This window comes from Sus scrofa, chromosome 3, assembly GCF_054392235.1.
Source record: "Sus scrofa isolate SSC_HxYL_T2T_F1_AM1 chromosome 3, Sscrofa_HxYL_maternal_Yorkshire_Landrace_v2.0, whole genome shotgun sequence".
NCBI lineage: Eukaryota > Metazoa > Chordata > Mammalia > Artiodactyla > Suidae > Sus > Sus scrofa.
In genome coordinates this window covers 36,756,778-36,767,240 of record NC_139385.1, presented here as the reverse complement: position 1 = coordinate 36,767,240, position 10,463 = coordinate 36,756,778, and the positions used below count along the sequence as shown (strand labels likewise).

Here is a 10,463-nt window from a genome sequence, read left to right as displayed (position 1 = left end):
AACACAGTAGAGATATACACACATATGTGTGTGTATTTCTGTGTGCTCTCTTCTTTTTCTTTTTTAAAAAATTGTATTGGTGCATGGGAGATCCTTTTGTGGCTTAGCAGGTTAGAAACCCAATACTGTTTTCTATGAGGATGAGGGGTTAAGGATCCAGCATTGCTGCAAGTTGCAGTGTAGGAAGCTGCAGCGTAGGTCAGAGATGCAGCTCGGATCCGGCGTTGCCTGTGGCTGTGGCATAGGCTTCAGCTGCAGCCAATTCAACCCCTAGCCTGGGAACTTCCATATGCCGTATGCGTGGCCATAAAAAGAAAAACAAATGTATTGAAGTATAGTTTATTTACAATGTTGTTAGTTTCAGGTGTCCAGTGTAGTGAATCAGTTATACGTATATATATCAATTATTTTTCCAATTCTTTTCTCATATAGGTGAAGATATTTTTAAAGGTAGCTTTCTTTTTTTTTTTTTTGCCTTTTCTGGGGCCGCTCCTGCAGCATATGGTATGGAGATTCCCAGGCTAGGGGTCTAATCGGAGCCGTAGCCACTGGCCTACGCCAGAGCCACAGCAACGCAGGATCCGAGCCATGTCTGCAACCTACACCACAGCTCACGGCAACGCCAGATCCTTAAACCACTGAGCAAGGCCAGGGATCAAACCCGCAACCTCATGGTTCCTAGTCGGATTCGTTAACCACTGAGCCACGACGGGAACTCCTAAAGGTAGCTTTCTTAACAAAAATAATAAGCCATGACCACACACCAGATTAGAGGGAAAGTAAGGTTAATTCCTTAGTATATTAGATTTAAATTTATGATTACTCAAACTTTGCTATGGAACATTAATCATTGGTGCCAAAATATTTCTTTTGGCTGATTTTATATCTTTTTCCCCCTGGGTTAGTACAATATTATTTCACATCCAGAGCTAATAATTTCCTATTATATATTAACACATAGTAAAATGTACTTAAATCAACAAAAATTAATGTTTTATTCTCAACAAAATCTACTTTAAAATCACTTTCAATACACATAATATATGTAATGCAGAATTAGAATATATTTTATATACCTACATGGCTTATAGGCCAACAAAAGAAAAATTGGTTTTTTAAAAAATGTGTCTCCTTATTTATAAAACAGAAACAAACTCACGGATCTCAAAACCAATCTTACGGTTGCCATAGGTGAAACCATCCGGGAGGAGGGAAGAATTGGGAGGGTAGGAGTAATATACACATACCACTGAATAAAATAAATGATTAATGAGAACAGTGTGTATAGCACAAGAAAATCCTCTCAACAGTTTGTAATAACCTATATGGGAAAAGAGGATGGATATATGTGTTTGTATAACTGATTCACTTTGCTGTACCCCTGAAACGAATACACCATTGTAAGTCAACTCTACTCTGATAAAATTTAATTTTTAAAAATGTGTCTCAAGGAGAAATCTTTTTTTTTTTCTTTCAAATCATCTTGTCTTTTAACTTCCTAACCCATGTGTATATGCATTCCAGAAGAAAAAAAAAACCTGGCAAACAAGGAACTTAACCCACCCAACCCCACTCAGATAAGCAGTTAATCCAGACATACAAACATGTGGCCTATTTTTTGAGGACTGCAGGAATTCAACGGGTCTGAGGAATGGCTTTTCTGGAAAGATCAGAAAGTACTCATTGCCCCAGGCTCCTTGACTACACACAGGGTTAACCAAGACTAGCTGGTCATCACTTGGCAAACAGCTTCAGAAATGAGCACAGCCGTCACTCAGGTTCCAACCTCTCAGAAACAGAATGATGATGCCATTAGGTCAAAGGGGGGAAAAGAACCAGTTCGTATTGACGCTACCTCGAGCATCTTTCTCTAAGACTAAGAAGGTGAAAGGAATCCAAGATTTTTGTGCTGGACAATACTTCATCTTTTGACACCCTAACAAACTGTACATGTGTGAAAGATGCCAAACCCATTTTAAAAATGGGGAGGCTGCAGCTCAAAGAGGCTCACCTGTCATTGGTGGTATGCTATCAACTAGTATTTGCGGAGGATTCGCTTTTGGGGGGGGGAGCAATACAATTTGTTCATGTGTATTCTTTCCTTTCCTCTTCAAAATCTGTGTGACATCATCTGTATTTCCCAGGGGAGGAAATGGAGACTAGAAAATATTCAAACTTTTACAGTCTTAAGGGAGCAATAGATAAGATTCCATGGAAAAAACTGAGAAGCAGGAGATGGGGTTAGAAACATGGAAATCAAAATACCACGTGGATACCCAGAGGCTGAGTGGATGCAAGTCCCCTCCCCACGTCACATAGCCAAGGTCACACAGCTTGTAAGCAGAGGAGATGGAATTTGAACTTTGATCTGCGTGGCTCCAAAGCTGAGGCTCTTCTCTGCGCTCTGCCCTGTCCTTATGTCTTATGTGCCTCTGCCATGTCTTTTCAGGATATGCTTCAGAGACATCGTGAAAAGACATGTTTCATCCATACAACTCTTGGCTACCTACAGGGGATTCTAACTACTCTCATCAACTGGTTAGCTCAGGGTGAATGAATACTTGAATTCTTTTAAAAATAATCCTTGGAAATGAAATATCTATTGAAAAATAGATATTGCCTGACTTCGCAAATATGATAAGGATTTTTATTTACTTATTTATTTTTTTACCATTTGAAGGTTGATAGCTTTTAATCAGGATGTAATGAAGTGAGAAATATGACTAATTGTACAGGGTCCGAATAAAAGGATCGCGATCACAGGGATGGCTATGGTGAGGAAATATTTCCACCAGGAGGAAGAGGAGGTCAACCAGTTTCAGAGGGCAGTTACAAAAGCAGGAGCTGGACTGGCCATCCCATGACTCTGCTGCTGGAGGTCACCTGAGTGCAGATGTATTGGATCAGAGCCTGGAAGAGCCCCCAAAAGATGATACCGGAATCTGTGTTCTTGTTCACGGCAGTCAAAGAATGAACTCCTCAAACACACAGGCAGCAAGCAAGCAAAGTCTTTATTAAAGAAAAGCAGAGAGCTCCCAGGGCTGCTGGGAATCGGGGGTGGAGGGGTGGAGAAGAGCCCCCAATCAGGATTTTTAATCGCAAGTAACAGGAGCACAACTCCAAAAAGTCTCAACTAGAGGATGTATTAATTAAAAGGACATTTGAAAAAAAAAAAGCAAAGGTCCTCAAATGGGAGAAAGCAGAGATGCTTCTGAGCTTCCATTTGCGGGTGACAAAAAAGAAGGCTCTTCCAGAAAGACTGGCTTCTCTGGTAGCAAAAGATATATCAGTGTTCTATTGCAGCTGTAACAAATGACCATGAACTTAAGGGCCTCATACCACACTAATTTATTATCTAATAGTTCTGGAGGTCAGAAGTCTAACACAGGTCTCACTGGGCTGAAATCAAGATGTTAACATGGCTGCGTTCCTTTCGGGAAGCTCTGGAGGTGGGGAATCTATCTTCCTGCCTTTCCCAGTTTCTTGGCTCATCCATCCCTCCATCTTCAAAGCCAAGCAAAGCCGTACCTCTCCTTGAATGTTCTTCTGTTTCTCACATCTCCCTCTAACTTTCTTCTTCTGCTTCCCTCTTCCATTCTTTCTTTTTTTTTTTTCCTTTAAGCTGAGCCTGTGGCATGCGGAAGTTTCTGGGCCAGGGGTTGAGCCTGTGCCACAGCAGTGACCTGAGCCACAGCAGTGACAATGCTAGGTCCTTAACCTGCTGAGCTGCCAGGGAACTCCCTCTCTTCCATTCCTTTCTTCTGATCTTCATTTGTTTAATAATGATTTTTATTTTTTCCATTATAGTTGGTTTACAGTGTTCTGTTAATTTCTACTGTACAGAAAAGTGACCCAGTCACACCCATATATATATATATATGTATATATATATATATATATATACACACACATTCATTTTCTCACATTATCCTTCATCATGTTCCATCACTAGTGACTAGATAATACTTCCCTATGCTATACAGCAGGATCTCATTGCTTATCCACTCCAAATGCAATAGTTTGCATCTATTAACCCCAGACTCCCCTCCCCTTCCCCCTCTCCATAGGCAACCACAAGTCTTATTTTTTGCTTTTTAGAGCCACACTCACAGCATATGGAAATCCAAGGCTAGGGGTCACATCAGACCTGCAGCTGCCAGCCTACACCACAGCCACAGCAACACAGGATCTGAGCCACATCTGTGACCTACACTGAAGCTCATGGCAATGCCAGAGCCTTAACCCACTGAGCGAGTCCAGGGATCTAACTTTCAACCTCACGGATACTAGGCAGGTTTGTTACTGCAGAGCCACCACGGGAACTCCCTCTCTTCCATTCTAAAGCACCCTTATGATTCCACAGACCCCGATCCCTGTTATCCAGGATAATCTCCCTAGTTTAAGGTTGGCTGATTAGCAACCTTAATTCCATCTGAAACTTTAATTCCCCCTTGCCATATACGGTAATATACTGTAATATGGGTTCTGAGGCTTGGGCATGGACATCTTTGAGGGCAGTCATTAGTCTGCCTACTATAAAAGGGTGTACGTCCGGATTTACCAATCAGGAGTTCGGAACACACTGGGGGAGGGGTAAACTTCCAAAAGGAAACGGGGGTGCTGGAAGAGGGGGAATACTTATCAGGGGCCCAAAGTGACAAAAGTCCTTGACCGATGGGGAGAGCAGTCATTTCAGAAGGTGGAAGGGCTGCTGAGTGAACACACCCACAGCATCTACTGCAGAGCAGAATCACAGTGAAATGTCTCTTGGATGATTCATGCTCTCTCAGTGTCTCAAGACCAGTCTTATGACTACCGCCAACCGGACAGAGTGCTCAACAGGAAATACAAGTGAAGGTGGTTGGTGCTGGCTGATAAAATACCCTGAATTAAAAAAAGAATTCCTTGGGTTTTTTTTTTTTTCTTGCTGTTTGTCCTTGTCTTATAAAAGTGGAATGTGCAGAATTCATAAAAATGATTATGTGAGGGCACCAAGGCCTTGAAATTTTATTCTGCTATGTTTAAGACAATAAAACATCTTAAAAATAAACGGTAGTAAGACTTTTTTTTTTTCCCTCAATTTAAGTTGTAAAGTTATTCTTATCTTTATTCACTCTAACTTGGTGGATTTTCATGGCCAGATAAAAGACTTTGTTTAAATTCTGGGCTGCTGTGCAATCCCCCATCTCACTCCATTGCCAATAAGTAACTATGATTTGTAGTTTGGTATGTGTATTCTTCTTAATCTTTTCTATGGAACTGTATATAGAAAGCTGCTGTAAAGAATGTTAGACTGGGGGTTCCCATTTTTAGGTGTGACCCTAAAAAAAGGCGAAAAAGTTTGACTAGAGTTTATGTAAAAGTGCTCTTTAGAAAATACTGTAGGTCAGAGCAGATATCTCTTGTTCTTTGATTTTTTCTTTTCTTTCTTTCTTTCTTTCTTTCTTTCTTTCTTTCTTTCTTTTTTTTTTTTTTTTTTTTTTGATTTTTAGGGCTGTACCCACAGCATATGGAGGTTCCCAGGCTAGGGGTTGAATTGGAGCTATAGTCCCTGGCCTAGGTCACAGACACAGAGACATCAGATCCAAGCCGTGTCTGTGACCTACACCACAGCTCACAGCAACACTGGATTCTTAACCCACTGAGCGAGGCCAGGGATTGTACCTGAAACCTCATGGTTCCTAGTTGGGTTCATTTCCACTGCGCCACGACGGGAACTCGGTGAAATCGAGGCATCTGTTGAGCTGCATCTTAATCTGAAGGTTTGACTAGGGCAAGTTCCACTTTGCAGCCCCGTGGGTCATTGGCAGAATTCATGTTCTCGTTAAGGACTGAGGGTCCCGCTGTTTTACTTCTCAGCTTTTAGAGGCTGATTTCAGATTCTTGCCATGTGGTCCCTTCTTTGACAACCAAGAATCTCCTTGAGATTGAATCTTTTTCATTCTTTGCATCTTCTTGACTTCCCTTCCTATGACCAGCCAGAGAAAACTCTCCTACTTTTTAAAGGCTTGTGTGATTAGATTAGTACAATTAGGATTATCTCTCTTTTTTTTTTGGCTTTAGTTTATTTTTAAAAATTTTATTGGAGTGTAGTTGACTTGCAATGTTGTATTAGTTTCAGGTGTACAGCAAAGTGAATCATACACACACACACACACACACACACACACACACACACACACACACTTCTGTTCTTTTTCAGATTTTTTTCCCATATAGGCTACCAAAGTATACTGAGTAGATGTCCACGTGCTGTACAGTAGGTCCTTGTTACTTGTTGATTCTGTATATAGCAGTAAATATGCCAATTCCAACCTCCCAACTTTTCCCTTCCCACCAATGTTTCCCCTTTGGTGACCTTTAATTTGGTTTGGAAATCTTTGAGTCTGTTCCTGTTTTGTGAATAAATTCTTTTGCAACATTTTAAAATTAGATTCCACATTTTGTGATCTCACATGATGTTTGTCTTTCTCTGTTGGACTTACTTCACTGAATATAATCTCTAGGTCCATCCATGTTGCTGCAAATGGTATTCTTTCATTCTATTTTTATGGCTGAGTAATAGTCCATTGTATAAATATACCACATTTTCTTTATCCATTCCTCTGTTGTTGGACATTTAGGTTGCTTCCATGGCTTGGCTGTTGTAAATAGTGTTGCAATGAACATTGGGGTGCATATATTTTTTCAAATTGTGGATTTCTCTGGATATATGCACAGGAGTGGGCTTGCTGGATCATATGGTATTTCTATATTTACTTTTTAAGGAATCTCCGTACTGTTCTCCACAGTGGTTGCACCAATTTACATTCCCACCAACAAGTGTAGGAGGGTTCCCTTTTCTCCATACCCTCTTTAGCATTTAATGTTTGTATACTCTTTGATGATAGCCCTTCTGACTGGTGTGAAGTGATGCGTAATAGTTTTGATTTACATTTTTCTTTCTTTTCTTTTCTTTTTTTTTTTTTTTGTCTTTTTGTCCTTTGTTGTTGTTGTTGTTGCTATTTCTTGGGCCGCTCCCGCGGCATATGGAGGTTCCCAAAAATATGGAACGCTTCACGAATTTGCGTGTCATCCTTGCGCAGGGGCCATGCTAATCTTCTCTGTATCATTCCAATTTTAGTATATGTGCTGCCGAAGCGAGCACTACATTTTTCTAATAATTAGTGATGTTGAGCATTTTTTTCAGATGTTTATTGGCTATCTGTATATCTTCTTTGGAGAAATATCTCTGTGCTTTTCTGATCATTTTTTGATTGGTTTTTTTTTTGACATAAAGCTATATGAGATTTTTGTATATTTTGGTGAAGTTATAGGATATGAAATTAATATACAGAAATTTCTTGCATTCCTATATGCTAACAACAAAAGATTAAAAAAGGAATTTAAGGAAACAATCCCATCTACCATTGCATCAAAGAGAATAAAATACTTATGAATAAACATACCTAAAGAGGCAAAAGACTTGTACTCTGAAAACTATAAGACACTGAAGAAGGAAGACGACACAAACAGATGGGAAGAAATACCATGCTCTTGGATTGGAGGAATCAACATTATCAAAATGACTCTACTACCCAAAGCAATCTATAGATTCAGTGCAGTCCTTATCAAATTGCCAATGGCATTTTTCACAGAACTAGAACAAAAAATTTTACAATTTTTATCGAAACACAAAAGACTCCGAGTAGCCAAAGTACTCTTGAGAAAGAAAAACAGACTGGAAAAATCAGGCTCCCTGACTTCAGACTGACCTGTAAAGCTACAGTTATCAAAATAGCATGGTACCAGCACAAAAAAAAGAAATATAGACCAGTGGAACAGGATAGAAAGCCCAGAAATAACCCCAGGCACCTACGGTCAATTAATCTATGACAAAGAAGGCAAGAATATACAATGGAGCAAAGACAGTCTCTTCAATAAGTGGTGCCAGGAAAACTGGAAAGCTACATGTAAAAGAAAAAAGTTAGAACATTCTTTTACACCATGCACAAAAATAAACTCAAAATGGAGTAAAGACCTAAATGTAAGGCCAGATACTATAAAACTCTTAGAAGATACAGGCAGAACACTCTTTGGCATCAATCACAGGAATATCTTTTTGGATGCACTTCCCAATGAGTAATGAAAATAAAATCAAAAAAAGCTTTTGCACAGCAAAGGAAACCAAAGAAAGAAAGAAAGAAAGAAAGAAAGAAAGAAAGAAAGAAAGAAAGAAAGAAAGAAAGAAAGAAAGAAAGAAAGGAAGGAAGGAAGGAAGGAAGGAAGGAAGGAAGGAAGGAAGGAAGGAAGGAAGGAAACACAATCCACAGAATGGGAGAAAATCTTTGCAAATGAAGAGACCGACAAGGGATTATTCTCTTTATTTAGAGTCAACAGTGCCATGTACCATAACCTAATCATGGGGATAAAATCCATCATCTTTATAGCTGTGGGGATTATGCAGAGCAATTTACACCAAGGGGGCAGAAAAATCTTGGGATCCATATTAAGATTCTGTTGAACACAAGGGGAGAAAGTAAGAATGAGGACAAGTGAGTGAGAAAGTATTTGTCGGTCTATTGCTGTCTGGGGAAGAGTCAATACGCCTATCTCTTTTTAAATGACTCCAATTCATTCCTGAAAACTCTGCTGCTAAGTGAAAAGCCAAAAATGGAGAAAATTTTTTTCCATTACTTTTAATGGGAATTTTTTTGAGCAGGGGGGCTCTTTTTCAGGGCCGCACCAGAGGCATATGGAGGTTCCCAGGCTAGGGGTCGAATCGGAGCTACAGCTGGCCTACACCACAGCCACAGCCACACCAAATTCGAGCTGACTCTGCAAACTACACCACAGCTCACGGCAACGCTGGATCCTCAACCCACTGAGTGAGACGAACCTGTGTCCTCCCGGACACCAGTCAGATTTGCTTCCACTGAGCCACGAGGAAAATCATGATGCATTCCATCACAATCCAAAATATCCTCACAATTTTCAAAGATAGAAAAATGTATCAATTGAACAGTAGAAACAAGTTTATATAAGTAACTATTTAAACATGGAGAGTCAATATATAAGATATAAGGCAAAAACGTTTTATGGAACTTGCCAAAGAGGAAGGTAAGACAGTTGAGAAGGAAATATGCACGGAAATCATTCTTTGAATGGTGCGTTTTTCTTTCTGCATCATTTTCTTCAGTAATTTCTGAACCATGTGGGAGTTGATGGGTTGGTTATCTTGTATTCGAACTGTACAAAAGAAATAACAGTGGCGCTCAGAGAAACACCTTCAGGACAAAAAAAGACTAAACATGAGAGAGCTCATGGAAAGAGCACGTGTGTAAAGCACACTGAAGGACAGTGGAAGACACTGCCTTTGTCTCTCTCTTTCTTGGTGTACACACACAGAGAAAGAAAGTCTTTTGGGTTTATCCAAACATGGCTTGCAATTCAAATTTGTTCCACTTGATATTGTCTGACTTGAAACTGCTGTACTAGGTAAACTGGAAAGTGTGTCTTTGCCTGAAACCATAATGTCAAACTATCACTTCTTACAGCATGTTTATTTCACGTGGTTTGGGGCAAAGGCATTGGTAATTTTTTTTTTTTAAGAGTGGTTGTCCAAAAAGTAGCATAGCTTTTCAAGAGCCATTAGGACAAAAATTGATTGAATGGCTCTGATGTGATGGAGTAATCGGATCTAGTCCAAGGGTATCTAGGTAAAGGACATTCTGAAATACATAGGTCCATAGGTGGTTCCTATTTGCTAGCTGTCATTGAAAAATAACTCTTCTTTTTCATAGTTACATTGAAAATTAACAAGTCAAGTATCATAAAGAGAAACATAAGATTAAATCAAGTCAAAATGATCCATTTGGAGGTCATAACTAATTAGGAATTGCTGGAAGGACCATGCTTCAGAAATGAATGTAGAGCTTAAAGTAGACAGTTATTGGCTTTTATAAATCTTTTAATTTAATATTGTAAAAAGGAAATTTCAAAGTTAAATGTTAATTTCATATTTCAGGGTGCTGTTTCCTATGGACAAAACCATGATAATGAAAATACAATTTTAAAAAGTCAGCACAAAAGCAATAATAATGGAATTCTGTATCTTCCTTTAAAACATTTTAGTAGGAACTGTCCACTTAACGTTACCGTATTATTACCCCTATTTCCAACTGCTAGGTAGGGTACTTTTTTAGAATTTTCAATGAGGTAGAAAAGCTGTAAACCTCAGCATTTCTCTTGCTATTTTTCCAAGTTAGCCTTTAAAAATTCTCAGAAGTTTATGTTTACCTAAAACAGACAAAAGAATATTTTTAGTAAAGTCCCTTGACTTTCTCAAAAGGAGAGAATACAGTTTTAAGGAGGTACTATATAAATATCATACATTTAAAATAATGTTTACAAAAGCCATTTTGTGTGTGCCCTCAATACATTTATAATCCCAAACTATTTACTTTGCTTCAATTCTGATCTTT

General features: G+C 39.1%; 1 non-coding gene across 1 annotated transcript; it reads right to left on the bottom strand.

The window, feature by feature from the left end:
- Window positions 1-7,040: 7,040 nt before the first annotated feature.
- LOC146404539 (U6 spliceosomal RNA) lies at window positions 7,041-7,147 on the bottom strand. The gene has a single exon (XR_014842675.1). It is a non-coding gene; the product is annotated as a U6 spliceosomal RNA (small nuclear RNA).
- Between the last annotated feature and the right edge of the window lie 3,316 nt (window positions 7,148-10,463).